Here is a 26,199-nt window from a genome sequence, read left to right as displayed (position 1 = left end):
CACACACACACACAGTGCAGTACCCCGTCCCCAACAAGTGCACATGGTGCAATACCCCAACCCAAGCGCACACATGAGGGTGTGGTATCCCCTCCCCACATCTCTCTCTGTCACACACACATATTATCATATCCCCTCCCCCCACGCGTGTGCGCACACACACACACACAGGGTTGGTACCCCTCCCCCAAGCACACACACAGAGCATGTGGTACCCCTTCCCCCATGCACACACACATGCAGGTTGTGGTACCCCTCCCCCCGCGCACACACACAGGGTGTGGTACCCCTCCCCCCGCGCACACACACAGGGTGTGGTACCCCTCCCCCCGCACACACACACACACAGCGGGTGGTACCCCTCCCCCCGCACACACCCACCCACACGGTGTGGTACCCCGCACACACTCTCTTATCCCCACCCCCCGCAGGCCCAACCTGCCCGGGGCGCAGAGCGGGCTCCCGTGGGCCGGGCCGCGGGCCGGCGGCGCTGTGCGGAGCGGGAAGCAAGGGAGGCAGGGCCCGCCCGGCGGGGAGGAGGCGGAGACAGGGCCCGAGCCCCGCCCCGTCGCTCCCGCCCCGAATAATCCCAATATTTATCCGGCAGCAGGCGCCTGCGGCCCCCCGCCCGCCGATCCCCGCGCCCCGGCGGGCCGCTGCCTGCATGTATTTGCTGCCCTCCGCGCCGCCGCCCAGCCCCGCCGCCCTCGCCAGCCCGGCGCGCTGGATGCAGGTGAGCTGGGCCGGGGGGCGGCGGGCGGCGAGCGCGGCCTAACCGGCCGAGCGCCCAGGGCGCGCGCTGAGGCGGCCGGGCCTGCCCCGGGGGGGCCGCTCGCCGCCCCGCGTTAATGAAGGGGCTCCCGCCACGGGGGCGGGGCCGCGCGGCCACGGGCGCCTGTGCGCGAGCCGGACAAGCGCCAGGCCTCGGCCCCGCGCGGCCATCGCGGCCCCCCCCAGCCCGCGGCTGCCCGCTCCCCCCCGCCGCCATGGCGCGGCGCGGGCGGTGTAACACGTGGCCCGAGCCCCGGGAAGGCGCTGGATGTGTGGGGTCCCCGCAGCGTGGGGGGGAAGCGTCAGCGCTCGCTCCTGCTTGGGGGCCGGGAGTTTCTGGACGGGGGGTGGAGGTAGAAAGCTTGCCCCCCCCCCCCACTGCCCCAGCCAAGGCTTGGTCCTGAAAGCTGCTGAGAGCCCTCCCCGGGGGGGACGAGCGTCAGGTGCTCGGGAACTTTTGGGATCAAGTCCCAGGGCTGTGAATTCGTCATGTAACCCTAGGTCTTTATACTGCTTTTCCTTTAGCTCAGGGGTAAGCAACCTATGGCACGCGTCCCAAAGGCGGCACTCGAGCTGCTTTTCAGTGGCACTCACGCTGCTCGGCTCCTGGCCACGGGTCCGGGGGGCTCTGCATTTTAATTTAATTTTAAATGAAGTTTCTTAAACATTTTAAAAACCGTATTTACTTTACATACAACAATAGTTTAGGTTTATATCATAGACTTATAGAAAGAGACCTTCGAAAACCGTTAAGATGTATTACTGGCACGCGAAACCTTAAATTAGAGTGAATAAATGAAGACTCGGCACACCACTTCTGAAAGGTTGCGGACCCCTGGTTTAGTTGGAGGCTCTTTGTCCCATGTGTCCGTCCAGGCAGAAATACAACTTTTAGTAGCTGACACCGCCAGTTGTTATCCATAAAACTGTTTCCAGTGAGACCTCTGACACTTATTTTATCTTCAAGCTTGTTTTGTGATACTAAACCTCATAGGGGACTTCATCATAACTGGTAATATGGGTTTTCTTAGTTTCTTAGTAAAGAAAGTTTTTAAAAATCTTGTTTTTAAATTGTGTATTTGTGTTGATAAATGCAAAGTAATGCACACTGGAAAACATCATCCCAAGTATACATATAAAATGATGGGGTCCACTCAAGAGAGACATCTTGCAGTCATTGTGGATAGTTCTCTGAAAACATGCACTCGGCAGTCCAAAAGGTGAACAGAATATTGGGAATCATTAAGAAAGGAACAGATAAGAGAGAGAGTTTCATATTGCCTCTATGTAAATCCTTGGTACACCCACATCTTGAATACTGAGTGCAAATGTGGTCACCCCATCTCATAAAAGATATATTGAAATTGGAAAAGGTTCAGAAAAGGGTAACAAAATTATTAGAGGTATGTAACAGCTGCCATGCAAGGAGAGATTAATAAAATTGGGACTTTTCAGCTTGGAAGAGAGACTAAGGGGGGATATGATATAGGTCTATAAAATCATGGCTGGTGTGGAGAAAGTAAATAAGGAAGTGTTATTTACTCCTCATAACACAAGAATGGTTTGAGCATTGGCCTGCTAAACCCAGGGTTGTGAGTTCAATCCTTGAGAGGGCCACTTAGGGATCTGGCACAAAAAAATTGGTCCTGCTAGTGAAGGCAGGGGGCTGGACTTGATGACCTTTCAAGGTCCCTTCCAGTTCTAGGAGATTGGTATATCTCCAATTATTACCTAACTAACAATTACCTAACTAGGGGTCACCAAGTGAAATTAATAGGCAGCAGGTTTAAAACAAACAAGTGTTTTTTCACACAGGGCACAATCAACCTCTGGAACTCCTTGCCAGAGGATGTTGTGAAGGCCAAGAGTATACGAGGGTTCAAAAAAGAACTACATAAATTAATGGAGGATAGGTCCATCAGTGGCTGTTAACCAGGATGGACAGGGATGGTGTCCCTAGCCTCTGGCCATGGCTACACTTGCAAATTTGCAGCGCTGCAGCAGGGTGTGAAAACACACCCTCTCCAGCGCTGCAAAGCGCCAGTGTGGTCAAAGCCCCAGCGCTGGGAGCACGGCTCCCAGCGCTGTACGTTATTCCCCACAGGGAGGTGGAGTACGGACAGTGCTGGGAGATCTCTCTCCCAGCGCTGGCGCTTTGACTACACTTAGCGCTTCAAAGCGCTGCTGCGGTAGCGCTTTGAACTGCAAGTGTAGCCTCAGCCTTTGTTTTGCCAGAAGCTGGGAATGTGTGATGGGCTGGATCACTTGATGATCACCTGTTCTGTTCATTCCCCCTGGCACTGGCCACTGTTGGAAGATAGGATACTGGGCTAGATGGACCTTTGGTCTGACCCACTATTGCCGTTCTTATGGTCTCGTGTTGCAATAGCAGCCAGAGGTTAGACACTGTAGAAATATGTGGTAAAAACACAGGTCCTGTTCTATAGAGCTTACTATTGAGGCAATGACAACTCAAGACAAACAGGTGCAAGGACAAGGTGGCAAAGGAGGAATGTTTTCACTTAGTCTGGAGTGTAGACATAGCCTATGTCGACATAATTTATGTCGCTCAGGTGTGTGAAAAATACACCTGAGCGACATAAATTACACTGACATAAGCACTTGTGTGTACTGCACTATGTTGGTGGGAGAACTCCTCCCCCTGAAATAGCTTCTGCTGCTTGTGGAGGTGGTTTTATTATGCCGATGGGAGAGCTCCTGTTGGCATAAAATGTCTTCACCAGATGCACCAAAGTGGCGCGGCTGTATTGGTACAACTGCCGTGCTGTATATATAGACACGGCCTTAGATTAGCTTGCCACTTGCCTACCTGTCATCAGCTTGTAGCGTTTCTGCAGGCACTGTTTTGCGGATGTCATGGTTAAAATTGAGTCTTAAGGAGAGATTTGGTGGAGGCTAAATTAGCTACTTTTTAGATTTGTAGGGGGAATTTGTGCCAGGCATGGGAGTGTCAGGGAAGTACAGTAACTTCACTTAATGTTGTAGTTATGTTCCTGAAAAATGCGACTTTAAGCGAAGTGATGTTAAGTGAATCCAATTTCCCCATAAGAATTAATGTAAATGGGGGGGTTAGGTTCCAGGGAAAAAATTTTCACCAGACAAAAAACTATATATTATATAGATATACACACACTATACGTTTTAAACAAACAATTTAATACTGTTAACAGCTATGATGATTGTGAAGCTTGGTTAAGGTGGTGAAGTTAGAGGGTGGAAGAGGGAGGGATATTTCCTGGAGGATGCCTTGCTGCTAAATGATGAACTAGTACTCGGCTGAGCCCTCAAGGGTTAACACATTGTTGTTAATGTAGCCTCTCACACAAGGCCGCACGAACACGAGGGAGGGGAGACAGCATAGCAGACAGAGACAGACACCTTGTGTGTGCGGGAGAGAGAGAGAGAGGCACATTGCCCCTTTAAAAGCTGACCCACTCTTTTAAGTGCACTCTCTTTTTAAGTGGATCAGGAAGTCGAGACAGCAGCTGCTGCCCCAAGCTCTCTCTGTCTCTCTTGGTCAGTGTTCTCCTGCACCCTGCTTACCCCCAGGCAGGGAACACCCGAACATTAGTCCCGTCCCCCCCTGCACAGCAAGCAGGAGTCTCTGGGAGCAGCTCCAAGGCAGAGGGCAGGAGCCGCACATGGTAGTGCGGGGGGAGGGACAGCTGAAGTGCCGGCAATTGATAGCCTGCTGGGAGGCTGCAGCACAGGGAACTTAGGGGAGCGGGGAGCTGATAGGGGGGCTGCCGGTCCACCCTGGTTACAAGCCCCCACCAGCTAGCTGCAACGGGCTGCTCTTCCTGAAAGCAGTGGACAAAGCAGGTGGCTGCCAAACGACATTAGAAGGGAGCATTGCACAACTTTAAACTAGCATGTTCCCTAACTGATCAGTAACGTAATAACGAAACATTAACCAGGATGACTATAAGTGAGGGTTACTGTACACAGTTGTTTGTGGGAGAAGTTGACTAATATAGTAAAGAGTGGCAGAGATGGTGAGGTAAGATAGTGGGTCTGGTAATAGGGCTGGTTTCAACTATGAATGTCCCTTAAAGTCATGATAATAAGCACGTTTGATGCTACAGGGAGGGGGGAATTTAGTGGACCAACAAATGGGTGTATGATATGAGTGAAGTGATGAAGTGTGAAGACTTTGGCAGCAGCATTTTGAATTGACTTGAGGATGGCAAAGTTGCAGTAGTCGAGGCTACAGAAGAAGAGACCTGTTGTATGAAGATGTGATATAGAGGACCTAGATAAGACGTATTGCTTCAGCAGTCAGAAGAGAGCAAATACATATCGCTGTGTTGAAGCAAGTTTTTCTGTTACATAGTTGCATACATACTTGAGTCCTGATCCTGCAAATGCTTAAGCAGGTGCTTAACTTAGCATGTGTGAATACTCTCATTGAAGTCTGCATGAAGTTAATCATGTGCATAAATATTAGCAGGATATGGGCCTTTGCTAGTTAACATGTATGGATGGCTCAGATGTCTGGGACATGTATTCATATTAGAGAGGTGAATTCTCTCATTTATCCGATTCTCCAGAGCAGCCCACTAGAAGGAATTAGCATCACCTTTAAATGACTAGAGGAACACTGTCAACTAGACCAGTGTTTTCTCAATCTGTGGTCGATGAACCTTTGGGGGTCTGCGGACTATGTCAAAGGGGTCCGTGAAGGGCTTTGACTGAAAACAACAGAATTCAGCTATATATACAAACAATAGATTGCCAAAGGGGTCTGCACCTACAATCAAATTATTTTAGGGATCTGCGAATGAAAAAAGGTTGAGAACCACTGACCTAGACTTCAGAAAGTTAGATTTTGTAAATGTTGCAAAACCAAATATGAATAGAAATATTTTCACAAATGTTTAATTAAATGAAGACTCTTCTATGTAAAGGGATATAACTCTAGTTAGGTTTTTTTTTTTAAGATTAAAAAATAGCTTAGATACTACTCTGCTTCTGAGTTCCTCTGATAGTTTTTTCTTTATAACCACATTTTCCACATAGCTGGTTATAAGGCCCACATGAACAGGAAGACAATTGCAAGGTAAAACATAAAGAAACTAAAATGAGCCAGTTTTTATCTAACCTTTTAGTTAAAGTTATCTTAAAATATTCTCAGGCAAGTAACATTTATGTACTATCACAAAGTTTTTAAAAATTTGAGTTGGCTGTCTAAGCATTTGCTGCAGGGTGCTATGATTCCAAACAGTGTTCTTGTGCATAAGAGCTTGAAAGTTAAATTGACAAAGGCCTTGTCTACATGTAAAAAAAAAATTTCGGTATAACCTTGCCCTGTACAGACACTCTTATTTCTGTATAATATTGTATTTTTGGATTATCTTAAACCTGTTCCCAGCCATCATAAAGCTAAATTGAAAAAAGCCACTCTTTTACCAGAACAAGTGTGTCCACACAGGGGGATTATGCCTGAATAACTGAAAACTTTCCTGTGTAGACAATGCCTTAATAAAAGTGATAGCAAACAGTCGAATTTCAGCCCCTGCCACCACTTTAGAGAAATAAATGCAAAACCAGAAAGCTTCAGTGGAAAAAAGTAAAGTTATTTTTTACTGTTTTTAATAATGAAGTTGCTACTAGTGGCAGAGAGGTTTTTTTTCCCCTAAGTTCGTTTCTAATTTGGAGGTTCAGGAAATGGACAGTCTCAGTAAGCATGAAGTATGGCCACACACAGATACTACTATGACAGTAGGTTTCACTGTCCTGTTCTGTTCCTTAAAATATGCATTGATAGTGAAATTCTTAAGTTCGCAGTAAAATATGATTCTGATAAAATTCAACTAATGTTTGTCTTGGTTAATTATTTTACAGTTATAAATTATTATGACGGCAATACTTTACACAAGGTAATTTAAACGCTGAAACACAAGGGTTCACTTATATTTGTGGCTTACTTTGTGGTGAAAACAAGTGCAGCAACTTGATCTGATTTCCTGTGCTTAGCATTTCTCACTTGCATGGTATATTATGCTTCATACATTTGATTTAATAATTATTCAGTGCAAACAACTCATTAAGAACCCTGGTATTGTTAATGGTCACCCTTAAATCTTCTCTGTTTAGTGCAGCAGAAATTTATTTACTTCCTTCTGTGGTTTTGGTAGTATTGCTCGAGAATAGATCAAAATGGAGAAACTTCTATGACTTATTGCCCTTCACTGCTCTCATAGAGATGACTCCACCATATGCATGACCTGGACTTTCATGTTGAGTCTGATTCATCCTAACAAAACCCAGATCAGCTCAGGCATAAGGTTGAAGATAATAATAAAGTAATGACATTTTGCTTGGGTGTTCAAGGCAATTTTGCAAAGCTGTATTGACCAATGCCTATCTAGTGTACAGTACATCCGTGCTATAACAAACGTGTCAGGATCCAAGCCATTTGTTCATTATAGCCAGGAGTTTGTTATAGTGAAAGAGCCCCGCTGGTGGTGGTGGTGGGGAGCACTGACTCCTCCAGCCTCAGCTATGGGGCTCGAGGTGGGATCTGGGGAAGGGGTTCATTATAGCAGAAGGTTCATTATTATGAAGGGAATTATAGCGAGGGTGTACTGTGGTTTGTAATTCTGTTACACAGTAGCAGTTGAGGCTTGTAATGGTCCTCTTTGCTTGGGGAGCCCCAATATATTTGCATCTCCATTTTGCAGTTTTCTTTTTGTTTTTCATCTATCAGGAATGTTTCCTTTTAGTTTAGTTTTGCAGAATTTAATCTGAAACTCTGAAGGACAATGTGAATAGATAATAGGTATCTTGAGAATCTTCAACTATGTTTACCGTGCCTCTGTCCTTGAGGACTGAAACTCTACAATGGTACGATATGAGTGTAAATATTAATCATCTAGTTGTTAGACAAGAGGTACGTTTGGTGATGGCATAGCTTTTCTGCAGTTGTGGGAGTGTGAAGCTTTACAGCTTCTGTTTGAAAGTTCACGGTTTAGTGTAGACTAAAATTTTACTTGAAGGAAGTGATAGGTTAGTTTGTTGTTTGCATCCTCAACCTCTTCCATTGTAAATGGAAACTTGTAAATTTTAGGTTTGCAGAATTTTGTTGTGTGCTAACAGCTGAAATGGGAGATGGTATAAAACTATTGCTTATTTTGAGGGTTTTTATTTCCTTTGTGTCATATAGTTTTTCATTAACTATTAATTTTTCTATCATAATCTTTACAAAGATAATTAATTTGCTTAAGTTTGCCTAGCCCAGCACTATAGTAATGTCAACATTAACATTAAATTCACACCTGTTTTCAGAAAATAAAGCAGTTTTCTCCGAGCAGTACCAGGAACTAGAATCATAGAATTGGAAGGGACCTCAAGAGGTCATCTAGTCCAGTCCTGTGCACTTAAAGCAGGACTAAGTATTATCTAGATCATCCCTGTTAGGTGTTTGTCTAACCTGCTCTTTAAAATCACCAATGGTGGAGATTCCACAACCTACCTAGGCAATTTATTCCAGTGGTTAACCACCCTGACAGTTAGGAAGTTTTTCCTAATGCCCAACCTAAACCGCCCTTGCTGCAATTTTAGCCCATTGCTTCTTGTCCTATCCTCAGAGGTTAAGAAGAGCAATTTTTCTCCCTCCTCCTTGTAACAATCTTTTATGTACTTGAAAACTGTTATCATGTTCCCTCTGTCTTCTTTTCTCCAGACTAAACAACCCCAATAATCTTCCCTTATAGGTAATGTTTTCTAGACCTTTAATCGTTTTTGTTGCTCTTCTCTGGACTTTCTCCAATTTGTCCACTTTTTTCCTGAAATGTGACGCCCAGAACTGGACACAATATTCCCGTTGAGGCCTAAATAGAGCGGAGTAGAGCGGAAGAATTACTTCTCCTGTCTTGCTTACAATATTCCTGCTAATACATTCCAGAATGATGTTTGCTTTTTTTGCAACAACATTACACTGTTGACTCGTATTTAGCGTGTGATCCACTATCACCCCCAGATCCCTTTCCGCAGTACTCCTGCCTGGGCAGTCATTTCCCATTTTGTATGTGTGCAACTGATTATTCCTTCCTAAGTGGAGTACTTTGTTTGTCCTCATTGAATCTCATCCTATTTACTTCATACCATTTCTCCAGTTTGTCCAGATCATTTTGAATTTTAATCCTAAAACTAAGCCGGAGAGGAAGTCTTTTGTAGTAAACTGAAGGAGAAACGGTAGAGAAAATGTTTCATTTGCACTCTGGCGTTAGTAATTTATTTTACTCCAAAACAGACTGCGATGGGATCCCTGGGGTACAACCTGAAACTGGGGTACCGCTTTGCCCCTTAACGCTCCAGCGTGGGCTGTCTCTCTGTGCTTTGCTAGTGACAAGCAGCAAACCCCTCCAGGTGCTGTGATCACTTAGCACAACAGCACGTGGACCCCCACACCTAGATCAATTGTGTGAATGCTCCCTGAGCTACTCCTGAACCACACAGAGAAAGGCACCAGCAAATCTTCCAGGACCCCACCTTTGCACCCCAGGAATATATATCGCCTTGCCCTGGTCAGAAGCCTTGACCAGTATAAGTTCATTACTCAGTCCGCTCCTTCCTCGATGTGGAGTGGAGACACACTAGGGTGACCACACAGCAAATGTGAAAAATCGGGACGGGGGTGGGGGATAATAGGAACCTATACAAGAAAAAGACTCAAAAATCGGGACTGACTCAATAAAATTGGGACATCTGGTCACCCCAAAACACACTAGCCCAGGGGTGGCCAACCTTTGGCTCCGGAGCCACATGCGGAAGTTACTATGCGGCTCATTGTATAGGCACCGACTCCGAGGCTGGAGCTACAGGCGCCAACTTTCCAATGGGCCAGGGGGTGCTCACTGCTCAACCCCTGGCTCTGCCCCCTCTCCATCCCTTCCTGCCCCCTCCCCCGAGCCTCTTGCATGCCACGAAACAGCTGATTGGGAGGTGCAGGGAGGGAGCAGGAGGCGCTGATCGGGTGGGAGGCATGGGGGGCGAGGAACTGATGGGGGCGCTGCTGACATATTACTGTGGCTCTTTGGCAATGTGCACTGATAAATTCTGGCTACTTCTCAGGCTCAGGTCAGCCACCCCTGCACTAGCCTTTGTAAACTGAACTGAGATTTCCCAAGCACTTCAACCAGAACACGCTGTTTTAGGTAAAATGTAAAACAGATTTATTAATTACAGATAGATTTTAAGTGAATATAAGTGGTAGGCACAAAAGGTCGGAGATAATTACCAAAGAAAATAAAAGGAGATTGCAGTATTGGAGATCTATCCTATGCACTGCCACCAAACCCCTGATTGACAGGGTTGTCAGTTTGGCATCCTTGACAAGCATTAAAATGAGGCAAGGGTCTGACAAAGTTGGGAGGAGTACTGTGTGTGCATGTAACTGGACTGTCATCATGCATATGCATAAGGGGACAGAATTAAGATTGCATGGGCAACCTTAATTCTGGCATTTCCTAACTTGAGAGCTTGACTTTGCAACCTTAAACTTTGCTATCTTGTTTTGTTTTGTTTATTTCTCTTAGAATGTAGGCACCTTGGCATCCCAACTGTGGATAGAATTTGTTTGAACCGTCAGAGCTCTTATGAAGATAACTGTCTAGCAAGATTTATTTTTCTAATTGTGTATCTCTGCAGTTCAGCAAAAGCAATCTCATGTGTTACTAAAAATATTGGACTCTAACTGTAGCCTAGGGAACAAATGGAAATACTCATTTTTTTAAAACCTGAACAAAAAACTGACCACTTCTGATGTGCATTGTTCTCCATATGTCTGAAATCTTCCCGTGTCATATTTGTGTTTGCTAATTTTTCCTGTAGGAGGAACAATGTTATGGATGATGCTCCTGGATTTTTATATAATGCCCAAGTGTGCTTGTATAGGTCCTTTCACTCATTGAGAGAGGTGGTTTGAAAATTGAAGTGCTTATTTGACCTCTAAGCATACATTTTTATCTGCTTTTATTACATTTGAAAATACAGAGCAATATAAATTATTGCAGTATTGTACTTCATGACGGCTAAGAAAACTTGTAGTTGAACTTTAAATTATACCACGATAAACTCAGAGATCTTTGAACAGAAAACTATACTACTTTGATTTGAGTTTGTTGGCCATGACTTTTTATTTTAATTATATTTTTTTAAAATGCAGGATTCTTAGATTGTGTATCAGTGGCTTTTGTAAGTTTGTTTGAATAGGTTTTTTTAAAAACAAAAAAGGCTTGTGGGGTGTATTGCATACAGTCTGTTTAGCAAAACACTGGAGAGGCAATCATATCAATGAAGTTGACCAGTTTGGGTGTGAGGGAAAGGAAAGTGCTGTAGAAAACATTGTAAAATAAGTTTGAACCTGTATATATGTGCAGGCCTGTTGGATCTAGTTCAGATTTGCTAGTGGATTTACTCCTATGGGAGCATGAATTCTTACTCATATGCTTTTCTTTCCTCTTAAAATTCTGTGACTCCTTAGATCAGGGGCGGGCAAACTTTGGGGTTTCCGAGGGCCACATTGAGGGTTTCCGAAATTGTGTGGAGCGCTGATTAGGGGAAGCCATGCCTCCCTAAAAAGCCAGGCATGGCCCGGCCCACGCCCCCTATCCAACCCCCCTGCTTTTCGCTCCCTGACGGCCCCCCCGGGACCCCTGCTCCATCCAACCCCCACTTCTCCCTGTCTGTCCCTAGAACCCCTACCCCTGACTGCCCCCGCTGCCCCATCCAACCCCCCCATCTCCTTCCTGACTGCCCCCCCAGAACTCCTGCCCCCCTTCAACCTTCCTGTTCCCGCCTTCTGACCGCCCCGACTCCTATCCACACCCCCCGAACTCACCTGCCCTCTATCCAACCCCCTTATTCCATGCCCCCTTAACCGTGCTGCCTGGAGCACCAGTGGCTGGCGGCGTTACAGCCATGCCACCCAGAGCACCAGGACAGGGAGCCGCGCCACTCAGCAGGAGCCAGCCATGCACCGTGCAGTACAGAGCACCGGGTCAGGCAGCTGCACCGCCCAGCAGGAGCCAGCCACACACCGTGCAGCACAGAGCGCCGGGTCAGGCCATGGCTGTGCTGCCTTAGGAGCTCACAGCCCGAGCTGAGGTTGCGGGGGAGGGGGAGGGGGAACAGAAGGGGAGGGGCCGGGGGCTAGCCCCCTGGGCCAGGAGCTCAGGGGCTGGGCAGGACGGTCCCTTGGGCTGGATATGGCCCGTGGGCCATAGTTTGCCCACCTCTGCCTTAGATAATTGCATATGACAATACTTCAAGTGTTCTTGTAACCCGCTTTTCAGTTTAACAGAAAACTCCTGCTATCTTTGCCGTAGCCGTAAAGATGTATATTTAAATTTCTGTTTCTGCGGATCTGATATGTACTGTGGAGTCCCACTGACCTATCTGTTACTCAGACTGGACCAGCCAGTCTGCCAGATTGAGGTGCTGCTTGCCTAACGTCCATTTATTTTACTTCATGACAACTCATTTGGTTTTCAGGTCTTCCTTTATTCCAAAGAATTGTGTGTAATCGGAAGGCAAATCCAAGAACTGCTCATTCATCCAAGTTTGTCATCTTGCACACCAAAAAGCAGCACATAACTGGAGTTTGTCACTGGAACAGTAAAACAAGGGGTGGTCTTTTTATTCAGGGTTTTGAAGAAGGCCAGTTGTTGTTGTCTTCAACAGGCATCGTCTAACTCTCTGGTAAATCGTAGTCCTGGCCTTTTCTTTATTTTCCTTCTCTCTGTCCTAAGGGAGTTTCTGAAGGTGCTAGTTGTTGAAACATTTAGATGTTTATTTATCACGCTATCCCTTATATAAAACTTTCCCTTAATGAAATCTAGGTTGCAGGTAAATCTGTGCTATTAGTTAACTTTATACGGTAGTGGGTTTTTTTTTTAAATAAAAAATGTAATGTTAAGATTGCACTCACATGCAAACCATTTGTTGTGAAACAATAATCAAAAACTTAATCCTGCCCCAGCACTATTGCAGTCATGTTGAATTTTTGTAATGAGTAGCACGGTAATAGACTTGTTTAGAGTTGAGCTTAAGGAAGTGTCTAGTTAATAGAATATGATGCAATCTGAGTTGTTGACTTCACTTATTATTGATTTATGGACCAGCTGTACAATTCTCTTCCATAAATTTGTCCTGAGTGTTTTGGTTTGTTGTCTTAAATATTTTTATGATGTAGTCCCACAGATTCTAACAGTAGGCCTTCAGTCACTCTGGCAGCTTTGCAGCAGGAGCCCTGTTAACACTAGAAGGAAAAGGCTGATTTCCTTCCAGTGGAAAGCCAGATGGTTCTCTCTCCCTCCAGACTATCAAAGGAGGTAGCAGACCTTCCCTTAGGACAGGGAAACCTTGCCTCCTCCCTTCAAAATTTCTTTTCTTTGCCTATAGCCCAATTTTGAGCAGTGTCTGATTAATTTGGCTCCAAATTCTGATTATGGGGTAGTTGTGTTTTTTCTCTGAGGTGCTGCTGCAGCTTCCCTAAGGGGGCAGGCAGACTCAAAAATGGTAGACCCCTCAGTAAAAAGACCATGGGTGAGAAATGCCTGTCCTGTTCCTCTATTCTGCCAAATTCCATTGAAAGGGATGTTTGCTGCTTTTACAACCAAGGGAAAGCCTCATGTTGGCACAGGGTTGACTTTGGAAAGCCACAGGATCATCCTCCTTCCTCAGTTAGTCACCCAGTGAGGGGAAAAAGCATAAAAGAAAATGGCAATTGCTCTGCTTTAAACATTCCCAGGGACTGGAATTCTAAGACAGTCCGAGCCAAAGAGGGTGTAATAGAGGCTTTCAGCATCCCTTTGAAACTGGGTGTGGACCCTGCCACAGCCACTCATGGGACTGAGTTGCTGGCCAAATGGTGGGCTCCCCCCAACTCTTCCAATTTGTCAAGGTCATTTTGAATTTTAAACTTTTTTTTAATTTTAATGTGACAGTTAAATATAAACTTAGTGTTTGTTTGGCTAAATGGTTTACTGCTGGATATTTCACTATTTTCTTGTCTAAGAGGTTTCCTAATTATATTTTTTCCTCCGTACTGAGGAATCTGCAGAACGTGACTGTAAAACTCTATGGGATTTAGTCTTTGGATCCCTAAGGGAATTAAGAAAGAATGTATGGCGTCAGTGCTTAAATTAGGCTTAAATCAACTATATGTACATTTGGTCTGTAGGTTTTTGTTTTTTTGTTGTATTATATGCACAAGTGGCACCAATTTAGAACATTGGTACATCGTGCAGTGTCATGTCAATGGATTAATGAGGACACAGAAAATCAGGAAGGAACAGGGAAGGGGAAAACCTAGGAATTGTATATTTCATTTCTTAATCTCTCTTCTCCCCCTTCCCCCAAAATAAAATAAAATCAAAATAGAGAAAATACTGATTCCTCCCCCTCTGAGAAAATTGGTGTAGCAATGTATATAGACAGAGAAGAGTAGAGTGTTGTATAAGTGCCTGGAATGCTGGCACAGTCTAAAGCAAGATCAGGCATGTTTATGACCGCATGGTTAAAATTGGCAGAGTCAGAAATAGCTAAATTGAGAACACCACCTCTATAGAAATTCCATATCTGGCTTCACTTTAAGTAGGGTCATGGAACGGCTATATCACACTGTCAGTCCCATCTTTTTTGCTATCCTGCCTACAATGGCCAGTGCAAGTCTCTCCAATGGAAAGTATGGGGTGGTGGTGGTGATGGTGGCAGTGATGTGGGAATAATGGTGTACGTGGTGCTTGAGTAGTGTTTTAAGTAGGAGAATATTCCTTCTGGACCTCTAGAGGTGCTGACCTTTAAAATAGTTTCTGGTTTGTATGTAGGAGCAACAGTTTGGTCATCTTCCATCAGATGTGAGAATCTCCAAAGTGACTTATGAATTAATCCTTCATGCCACCCCTGTGATTATTACCATTTTACAGATAGGGAAACTGAAGCAAATAATATTGTTCACTGCCCTGTATGAACCTACAAAGGAGAAACATATCATGCCTCCATCCTCATCTGTACGTGGGTTGTGAATAATGGGAGTCTTTGCAATCAGGGAGTACAGGTGACACAGCACTCTACAAAGGAGTTGAGAAGTATACAGTAGCTATACTTCCCCCTGCAGAGGGAGTCTTCAACACACATTCTTTGCCAGAGTCTAGTCCAGGGGTCGTCAACCTTTCAGAAGTGGTGTGCCGAGTCTTCCTTCATTCACTTTAATTTAAGGTTTTGCGTGCCAGTAATACATTTCAACATTTTTAGAAGGTCTCTTTCTATAATATATAACTATACCATTGTTGTATGTAAAGTAAATAAGGTTTTAAAAATGTTTAAGATGCTTCATTTAAAATTAAATTAAAATGCAGAGCCTCCCCCAGACTGGTGACCAGGATCTGGGCAGCGTGAGTGCCTCTGAAAATCAGCTTGCGTGCCGCCTTTGGCACCTGTGCCATAGGTTGCCTAACCCTGGTCTAGCCGTTAGTGACGTATTTGAGGTCATATGCAGTGGTGTTGTAGCCGTATTGGTCCCAGGATATTAGAGAGACATGGTGGGTGAGATAATATCTTTTATTGGTTTTATTGAACCAATAAAAGATACTACCTCATCCACCTTGACTTTCTAATATTCAGGGTCACACAGGAAACCTGTGGCAGAGAGATGAATAAAAAAACCTCACCTCCTTATTACTAGTCTTTTGCACTAACCACAAGACCATTAATCCTTTCACAAATACCATTGAAGGTACATGAAAGGGAGTGAATAGTTATTACTTTTCAAAAAGAAAATCAAAGCACAGTATTTTTAAATGATCTTCAGAGGGAACAAGTTTCATTGGTTGAGTTGACTAAACTATGGTGGCGGGGTGGGGGTGGGGGGCATCACTTTTTAGAGACCTGCCAAAGGAGGAAAATGCATTTGAGCCTTTTATTTGCTATTGTAGCAATAATGAAGGCCTGAAAATTAAGTCTGCTGTGTTGTACCCTTAGAAATAAGCAATATGAAGTCAGAGAACTGTAGTGGTGGAGTGGGAGTTTTCTCAGCACTTAAATGGATGCTGTCAACTAGAATCTTTTTTAAATTGACTAAAATAAAAAAATAAAACTTTAAGAAAACAATGATGTTTTGTTTTGCTACCCTGTTGATGATGCTAAGAAGGGATGTTTGGGCAGATATGAAACCAGAAATGCTCGGCCTTTCCTGTTCTTTTCTCTGCCACTCCTGCCTACTGCTGCTTTAGTCTTAGCTCTGCTGCTGCTATTTTTATTTTTTAAAGAGACAATTTTTATCAGGGGGGTGGAGGGGGCTAGGGAACATGGGAGGAGTGTAGAGTGGAATTTTCAGTTTTAAGGTCTATCTAATGTATTTGGTTTAGTCTAGTGAATTTCACAAGTAGAAAAGCCAGTTACACCTCTACCCCGATAGAACACGACCCGATATAACACGAATTCGGATATAACACAGTAAAGCAGTGGGGAGCCCCGGGCCCTTAAGCACCACCCGAGCCCCGCTGCTTTACTAAGTTGTATCCGAATTCGTGTGGAGCCCCGGGCCCTTTAAATCACCGCCCGAGTCCCGCTGCCAGAGCTCCAGCGGTGATTTAAAAGGACCAGGGCTCCCCACAGCAGCTGGAGCACCGGGCCCTTTAAATCCCTGCCGGGCCTCTGGCAGCCGGGCTCAGACAGTGATTTAAAGGGCTTGGGGCTCTGGCTGCTGCGGGGCTCCCTGCTGGAGCACCGGGACCTTTAAATCACCGCTGGGAAAGCCGGTCCAGTCCGGCATGGCATACCGGCTCTTGCCGATACACTGTACCGGACCAAACCCGATATAACGCGGTCTCACCTATAAGGTGGTGAGATTTTTTTTGGCTCCCAAGGACCGTGTTATATTAGGGCAGAGGTGTACTAAAGTAATCTAAGTAAAGATACCTTAATGTAAAAATGACTCTGTGTGTGTACATGTCCTGACTGTATCTTGTTTAACCTTTCTCCTTCAAAGGTTTGTAAACTGTGTGCACACACTCTGAATTTGGGGATGTGTGGGAAGGCCAGACAAACTAAGCTTTCTGTTGTTAAACGTGACTAGGGCCCTACCAGATTCACCGTCCATTTTGGTCCATTTCACGGCCCGGGGTTTTAAAATTTGTTTTCAGATGTTTACGTCTGAAATTTCATGGTGTTGGAACCGTGGGGGTCCCAACCCAAAAGGCAGTTGGGGGGGGGGGTCATGGGATTGCCACCCCTTCTTCTGCCCTCCTGCTGGCAAGGGCGCTGCCTTCAGACCTGGGCAGCCAGAGAGGAAGGCTGCTGGCCGGGCACCCAGCTCTAAAGCCAGCACCACTGCCAGGAACAGCACAGAAGTGAAGGTCTCAGGGTATAGGGTGATGGGTTACCATATGTCTGGTTTTCCTGGTAGTCTCCCACCCGAGTGGGGGCTGACAGCTGGAGCCACAGCCTCCCTGTGCGGAGAGGTGACAGCCGAAGCCACCAAGCTTCCTGCAGCCAGGGGAGATCCCGGAGGTGGGTTTGAGCAGCTCAGGGTGCAGCCACTGCAGGGGAAGAGGAAGTCTCGTCCATCCCCATCCCAGCAGCGGGAGCCCCTGTGCCGGGTAGTAACCCCTGGCTGCATGCCACATTTCACAGGGGAGATCAGATTTCACAGTTTGTGACACGTTTTTCACGGCCGGGAATTTGGTCGGGCCCTAAACGTGACCATTTAAATGGAACTCTCTTTGTGATGTGGCTGCAGACTGACCAATGTGGAGTTTCCCCCTTTGTATATCAGGAAGATGGCAACCAACAGAAGCAAAGCATTTGTGTGCCTTCTAATCAGTGTAACTGCTTTTCTTATCACTGCTAATTTCACTTTCTGCCTCTCTGCAAAGTCCACCAAAAATCTCTGCGTGAAAATGATATTTTGGCGACTTAATCTTTCTTGGGCGGCTTTTGTTCTTATTTCTTGCTTTTCATGTTGTAGGTGAAGTAATCTACTAAGCTGAAGGGGAAGAAAATCTTATAATTTGGAACCACTTCATATGCCTTGGTAGTAGGTTCTTATATTCTTTATGCAGCTAAGCTGAGAAAACCTTCAACTTCTCCAGTTTTCATTTGGGTTGATTACAACTATTCCAGCTTCTGGTGTTCAGTGCCCGGAATCCAAGGCCCAGAAGGAAATCCGATAGCCTCTGATGGAAGGTTTTCAGCATGGCTATACTGAGACAATAGGCTGCTTTCCCGGGTGGACTAGCTGTTGTATCCACTGGGTGTACAAGCTTGGGATGGTTCTCAGGGTACCCAGGTCTGAGTCGCCGTGTTACCCCCTGCCTCTAGCGGGAGGAGCCTTGCCAGTGATGGCTGGGTTTTTGCCTCCTAACACCACCAACCTTGTAGCCACTCAAGTGCTCTCCTGTGGGCTTTGCCAACCCTGCTTTCACCTTGCAGGTTGACAAATAGGTGCACCCCAGTCCTTGAGATCATTTGATGTCCAGCCCATGACACTGGCTACTCACAGAAATCCCAGATCCTCTGCCCCAAAGGAGCAGTGTACCACACTTTACTCATTTTTACTGTAAATCACTGCTTCTGTATAAAGCACAGCGCTTGTAATAAAACAAAAGATTTATTTAAGAAGGAATAGAGATTCAGCTAGAAACGAGAGAGTGATGGAAACATGATTACATACAAAACAAAATAATAAAACATGAACTAGAGTCTACAATTACTAAGAGTTACTTTTCCTATTTGAAATTTGGAGAAAAACCTAGTTTATTAGTCTCTTGTAGAGCTGGCTGGCTTTCCCGGAATCAGGATCCAAACTTGCATGAAAACACCCCCACTCCACAAGATGTTTCCTCCAAGTGGTTTTGATTGTTTGCTGTTGTCTCTCGTGGTTTTCCATTGGGATGGAGCAAGGCTAGACAATTCAGCCTTGCGTTATATCACTGGCTAACCAGGAAAATTGACAACTCCCTCCTGCTTGAACAGACATATTCTCCCTTAATGACTAACTTTTACTCCAAGTCCATAAAGCATACTTTCAACATAGCAACATTATTTCTTAAATATTACCTGTACAGACATCTTTCAGTGATTGAGTCTTGATAATTATGAGCTTTCTGTGGATACCTTATCTGTTTCCGCCTGTGCTTTTCGCTCTGGTGGAGTACCAGAGTCAACAGGAGAGTGCTCGGCGGTCGATTTATCGCGTCTAGTCTAGACGCGATAAATTGACCCCTGCTGGATCGATCACTGCCTGTCAATCAAGTGGGTAATGTAGACAAGCCCTGAGAGTCCAGCTGTTCCTGGAGTCTCAGAGAGAGTCTTGTTCACTTTTTTTGTTGACCACTTCTCCATGTGCTCTGCACTCAGGGCTTGGCTACACTTGAAAGTTGCAGTGCTGGGAGTTGCAGCGCTGGTCATCCAGCTGTGTAGGAACAGCGCTGGTGTGTGGCCACACTCTCAGCTACCAGCGCTGGTGTGTGGCCACATTTGCAGCGCTGTTGGGAGTGATGCATTATGGGCAGCTATCCCAGCGTTCAAGTGGCAGCAACGTGCTTTTCAAAAGAGGGGGGTGGGGTGGGGCGTAGTGTGACAGGGAGCGGGCGAGAGAGAGAGAGTGGATTTTTGGAGCCAACACTGTGTTACCTTCCTGCCTTGAAAAATCAGAACATGTTCCCGATCCCTTACCCATAACTCTTAACTGCAAACAGCCTGCAGCCAACGGACTCCCTCTCTCCCCTCTGCCCTGTTTCTGTCAAGCAAACACTCACTCCCTGCCTGCCTCATTATCTCATTTGATTGTTCACAGATTGATCACAGCAAACAGGAGCTGTGTTTGTAGATAAGCAGCTCCGGGATCAACGGAGCTAGGGAGCTCTGAGTTCACAACAAAACAAAGAGAGGCTGCATAACAAAACAAAGAGTAATTTATAAAAGCATTCTGGGATATCTGCTAATACCCTGGAGGCCAATAACAGCGCTGGTGTGTGTCCACACTTGACGAGCAGCGCTGGATCACCAGCGCTGCAATCGCTACACCCCAACCAGACCAGGTGTTCAGCCAGCGCTGCAGCCAGGGAGTTGCAGCGCTGGATATGCCTTGCAGGTGTGGACGGTTACTAATTGCAGCGCTGGAAAGCCTCCACCAGTGCTGCAGCTTTCAAGTGTAGCCAAGCCCTATGACTCTTCTTACACAAGTGAGAAGAGGCGTATCAAAACTCCATCTTTCTGAGAACAGACAGTAAATGTGCAAGTTACAACTGTGATCTGTTAACTGGCAATAGACAGGGAAAACAAAGTCCTCCTCCGATAAACTATTCTCTTCAGATTGTCAAAAACACTCCCCTCCCCCGCTCCTCCCAAATCACAGCTCATCACGTTCTGGAGTAATGGAACCTGGCAAGGTGGGTGAGGAAATCCACCTGGACGTGTGGCAGTTAGAGGAGATGTTGGAATAATTATTGCCTAGTTATTTCATATGCCTAAATGTTGGTTTTCCTTTTGTATTTGTCCTAATGTACAATTTTTGTAATCTGCCCTGGAAATGGGAGAGCTAGCACAGGATGAATTCTCCACCCAATAGAAATTTCCACTTGTGAACGCCTTTCCTGTAGTCCCTTTTTGTTTTGGAAAGCTTTAAGGAAGGCAAAGGGAAAACAAGGCAAGACAATGTCTCAAGTACTGGAATATAGTCAGAAGTGCCAGGAAGACCTCGTTTCAGATTGTCAGCTGACCTCAATGGAGTCCTGCTGGACTTTCAGCCTCTGTGGATCTGGCCTTTGGCTTGCATATTTTCTCCAAAGTGACTGGGCCCTGCCCTTACGATTCACTATGTGTCTGGACAAAGTCACATGCCTGTACTTTGACTGTCTTCCTACTCATCGTATCTGCCCGGCTCTTGAGTGGAAGAGTCCGAAGAAGCTAGGATTGTCAGATAAAATGATCAACTTTCAGTTGAGGAGATAAGAGCACCTCTTCAGGATAGCATTGAGTATTTAACGGGTGTTGGTAGAGTAAGGGAACTTTAGCACAAAGACCTCCCTTAAATGTCTTAGACTAAGAGAAGGCTTCATATACCAAAGCATTTATCTGCTAGGTTACACAGCCTTTACAGATATGAGGTGGTATTGTGGCCACCAAAGGAATCCATATTGTTCCATAGATGTGTTTTGGTTTAAGAGCAGCTGACTATATTTTTAGCATTGTGCAGTGAATAGGTCAGTGTACAAAGTTTCTCAGCTTGGGATAGTCAGGGAAGTAATTCATACTCACTGTCAAGTTTAGTCCTTTTGTAGTTATAAAAATGGAACTGCTCTCTTCCCAAACTGAGATCTACTTTTTCCATGACACATACAAGTTATAAGCCAATTAATTATGGATAGGCTGAGGGGTAACTGGGCATAGCTCATAAGCATTTGTTTATCTAGCTAGAAAACAAAACTAGGTGTGTTTTAAAAACAAAACCCCCAAACGACCAAAAGTGTACATTGACTTTTCTCCCTCTCCTTCACCCTTTGTGTGGTATTTGCTGTTTTAGGCTCTGATTCTGCAGTGCTTCGATCCCGGTGTCTGTGCATGCCCACGTGTTTGTGATGCATTGCAAGACTGGGGCCTTGGATTACAAATTCTTTGGGACAAATTCTTTCTATGTGTTTATACAGCATCTGGCGCAGTGGGGAACTGATTGCATACTTGGAGTGCTACCACAATAGAAATAACTTTGAGTCAGTGCCACTGCTCTCAGTGGTTGGTGGTTTATGTAACTTTACATCAACAGCAAATGACAGTGGCCCATACCGAACATACAAAATATGTACAATGAAGCTTTTCAAAATGAAGACATGAAGAAAACTATTTAACATCCAGTGCCTCACAACATCAAATAATAATAATAAAAAAAACCTGACCTGTTAAAGGAATAACAAGCTAAATGTATCTTCTGACCAGCAAATAAACATATTTTTTAAAAACCAAGTCCTCCAAGTGACAATTAGAGGAGGCACTCTATTAAACCAAACTTAGTTTGACAAAATATATAGAAATAAATTTCTGCTTATGCCCCTCTCCAGCTACTGTATAGTTCAAGGCTTCCTCATGTTTGTTGATCTACTTTGTTCCGTTAGGCTAAGAGTAGTGTTACCAGTATTAGCCTGCTACTGAATTTCACTTGATTCGGAGACCAGAATACTTGTTATAATTACATAGTAGCTGTCTGATGCTGTATTTAGTGGATCAGCACTGTTGTTGTACTCTTGAGGTGAGTTGCTTTACTGGTCTTCATGGTTGAATTTAAATTATTTTATGAGTGCTTATGATGACGATGTAAATGGGATTTTTGAAAAAGCTCTTTTGCATATTTCAGACTCATGGTTCCCACTTCTGGCAAAGATTGTTACTTTAACTGCTTTGGGTATAATGTATTTCAGTTTTCTCAGTGTCATATTGCAAGTTAGTTATGACTATAAGAATGCATGCTGATAGCTGTCAGATCAGTTTTGTGAAAAAACAAATAGGTTTGGAAACCTGGTGTTCTGTAGAGTTATAACCTTGAATTAATACAGATATGCAGAGCAATGAATACATGAGAGGGGCTGAGTTGCGTGTATCTATGTTTCTGGATATAAAGTAAGATTTCAAGCTAGACCAGGTGAGCATTGTTGACTTCCCTAATCAAATAACGAAGATTTCCTCCTTTTAAATATATCCCTTGGGAGGGATTTGTCACTTGTACTACTGTTCTTTCTATTTCTCATCTTCCACCTCCCGTTTCTGCCCGTCCCCTCCCTGCAAACACCCCAAGCTCTGGGTGGTTTAAACATTGCTGTGGGTTAGTGTGACCTGTTAAGATTGTTCTGTAATGTCGGTTTGTCTAACAAAAAAAGCCTGGTTATTGTGCCAATGATTGCAAAACACAATTCATTTCAGTATCAAGCTTTGACTAATCTAACTTTATTTACTGACAGCTGGATCTCTTTGGGTAAGCCTTGGAACTTTTAAGCTGTGTGAAATAAGGTGGGTTTTTTTGGTGACTTCATTCCACATAGTTAATCATTGCTGCAAAGAATAGATCGAGAGAGAGGAAGCTGGCCATTATCTTTCTGTAACAGAATGAGTGAGAGCTGTAGTGCTGCTGGGCTTCACTTGTTTTATTTATTTTGGCGCTGTACAACATCAAGAGTAAAGACAGCGGTACAGCCTGGGGAATAATCTCCCTTCTCCCCTTTTCCCCCAAGTGCAAATTTTCTTTGAGGGATGAAATGTTACTGATCATTTGAGGGACATTAAACATTTCTTTCTGTAAGGTATAGAACTTTTTTTTTTTTTTTTTTTTTAGAATTGCTATCACTGTGTGTGAATTATTCTGAAAAATTCTTGCTCACAGAATATGGATTTCTATTTCAACCCCTGGGGACTCAGCCCGTTAGTGGCCTCGTCAGATATGCCAAGGCAGTCACTCAAGACAACTTGATCAGTGACTCTCTCCTTATAGGTTAGAATACTTTACCCTTCTGAACTCTGATATAGTGGAAGGTCTGTCAGTAAAAACTCATCCCTCTACTGTAGGCCTGTGGGTTGCTTGGAAACAGGGCTTCCTTCGTCACTCAGGATCTTCCCAAAGAGAAAAGCTTTCTGTTCAGGTACTGCCATCGTCAATTGGGAACCACAAATGTGCTGTCTTACATTAGGACTATGGGCAGTCACTCTTATTCCACCCCCATGGCCAGAGAAAATTTTTTCCTGATGGTGGTTGCCGTTGGTTATGTGATTACTCCAACTGCCCCTCAGTTGCTCCTGACTTCTTTCTGTAAGTGCTTCATGACTGCAGGTCTAACTCTTAGGCCACTCTGATGTCCTTGTTATATCTCATCTAAGGCCACTAGTAATGCCCTCTTTTTGGGAAAGGTGGAGTCTCCAAACTAGCTATTTCATTGGACAATCCAGGATACTTCTGAATCCTTATGTAAACAGGAGTCTTATTTACACTGACTCTTCCTCATGGGGTTAGTTAATTTACAGTCTGATTGGTGGAACACCATTTCTTCCTGATCAAGAAGTCACAAACATTCAGGCTCCTGTGCATTTAGATGATGAAACTAGAATTTCTCATTTGACAAGGCTTATGCTTCTCTCTATATTTATAACCTTCTAGGAACTTACTTACTAATTTTCAATTAAGAAAAAAACCCTTGCAAGTACTAAGTTCTTCATTGTTGTAGCTATTGTTCCTGTGGAAGAGAATAAACACAGCAAACTCTTCTATCTCTCATTTAAGAGAGATCATGCAGACTATCAGGATAATGGAAGGAACTCACTTCTGCTTTACTTACTATACAAATAAAAATCTGCATGTAAGGACTTAGGAAAACGAAGTATAAAAACTGAAAAATGTAAGTATTTCAAATGGTATCTGGCATTTCCATGCAGTAAACGTTTTAATCTTTCTTGTAAAAATGCTGATTGGAGGAAGTGATGGAGGAAACAAGAAAAGGGAAGGGGAGAAATAAAAATCAAGCTGGCTTTACTGTAGTACCAGGGATGGTTTACAAAATAATTGATTGTTATTGCCATTCATTTAAAGGCAGGGAAAAAAACATGGTGTGATACAGTGGAAAAATTATGCATTTCCACTAAATGTAATTGCAGGTTGGCCCAAAAGCTAAGAGAATAGATCCCCCTGAGGTTTTTGCAACTTTTCTTCATGATTGGTTTCTATAGAATACTTTTTGTGAGCTTTGTTGATACCATAAAAGTTACTGTCAGCTGCAGATTCCCAGATACCCTGGTGTTTCATGATTTCCTGGTGATAGAATTTCACTACACTTAGGTTTGCACCATATGTCAAGAAAAACACCCCTAGAGTAAGGGGGAAGGTTGGGGAGCCCCAGAGGATGTGGTTGCTGAATATTGTTGCACCCAGCTGTACATTTTGCTTCCTTTTACGTTATAGGGGTTTGGCAATATGCTCTTGGCTCCACACCAAACAGAGGCAGCATTATAAACCTAGAATACTAGATTTGTTTAGCTTGTTATTAGAAAGGAAGCTAGCTGAGTAATTTTAAAGTAGTCTTGCTGTTTGTTTCCTAACTAGTCACTTTACCAGATAGGAAACTAAGATGGTGCTGCAGATTTCTAATGAATAGCTCCACAAAGTTTGGCAGGATGTGAAGCATGTTACTTTAACATACAAACAAACGGAATTTTCATTTAGATTTGGGGAGAAAAGGTTCATCTGTGTCCTACGTGTTCACTTTAAGTGCTCTCTGCCATGAAACATGAAAAGGATATGCATTTTATTGCTGTTTATGTTGAAAACTAACTTGCCCTTTCCACATCAGCACTGACCAAAGACATTCATGATGTTCACCTTGAGCAGGTGAACACAAACCCACTCTAAAATTCTGGATTTAGCTACGCAGAGGTGACTTTCTCCTGTCTACTTTTGTTTGTTTACTGTTTTGGTAATGGTAACTGTATATTGGCCCGATAGAATTTTTTTAAGGCTCTTGGAGTTGTCCTATTTTCTCCATGATAGAAATAATGGGCAGAATGCCTGCATTGCAGAGTATCAGTGGAAATTACATCAAGGCAAATAGTTTTTAAATTCAGTCTTAGTGTTTGAATACGCGGGTGTGTGTGCGTGAAAGAGAGAGCAAGAACGTGCGGACCTTCCTAAGATAGCCCAGTCATTGAGTTTATACCTCCCTTCCAACAGATGGAGACAGGAAAAAACTCAGTGTTGTGGACACGAGTCCTGTATATGCTTGTCCACTGCTGGGCCTTGGGTGTCCCTGTCTTTACTTTAGGCAGTGGAAAAGCTGCAGCTGATGGCACAGGGTTTCTGTCCTGCAGGTGGATCTTCTCCCCAGTGACCCCCACCTTGATGAGGTACGCAGCAGCTTCCTTGTACATGATGGCACATCGCCTGCTCTGGAGCACGGAGAGGACCAAGCATCATCTTAAATTCAAGTGCCATTTTCCTTCTCTTCACACAGCTTACCTTCTTTCTCCCTCCCCATTCCCTCTAGAGGGAGTTCTGGTGGCTGAGATGTGTGGGAGGAGCAGAGCTCTATCTAGTCCTGCCTGTGCTTTTCAGACGAAGGAGCTGGGAGAGACAGCCAAGCCTGTGTAGCTGATGTTCTCCCCTTCCTCCACGGTGGCAAATCCCCTCTCAGCAGCCTGCTCTTTGGTTTTCCCTTGCCAATATAGATCCTGGCTGAGGTATGCTAGTTCTTGTCACAGATCCACAGGTCGCTGCTACACCCCAGCTTTTAAATAGTCCCGAAGAAGCCCCACTCTGCCTTACAGGTAGGTCATGGGGCTGAGCCTCCGGGCTCCAGCACTCCTGTTGCACACCGTGACCGAGCTCGAATAGAGAGAAGACCCCCTGTTCAGATACTTTTTGCTGCCTTCAGG

At 44.5% G+C, this 26,199-nt stretch overlaps 1 protein-coding gene across 2 annotated transcripts in view; it reads left to right on the top strand.

The window, feature by feature from the left end:
- Positions 1 to 613: 613 nt before the first annotated feature.
- The window catches only part of CNOT6L (CCR4-NOT transcription complex subunit 6 like), a 69,558-nt gene continuing 43,972 nt past the window's right edge, over positions 614 to 26,199 (top strand). For both annotated transcript variants that reach the window (XM_045018641.1, XR_006579735.1), the window contains exon 1: positions 614 to 733. The gene's annotated coding sequence lies outside the window, so the exon portion shown is untranslated. The remainder of the gene's footprint in view (positions 734 to 26,199) is intronic.

Source organism: Mauremys mutica, chromosome 5 (genome assembly GCF_020497125.1).
Source record: "Mauremys mutica isolate MM-2020 ecotype Southern chromosome 5, ASM2049712v1, whole genome shotgun sequence".
NCBI lineage: Eukaryota > Metazoa > Chordata > Testudines > Geoemydidae > Mauremys > Mauremys mutica.
The sequence above is the reverse complement of the archived record's forward strand: the minus strand, read 5'-3'. Positions and strand labels throughout refer to the sequence as shown.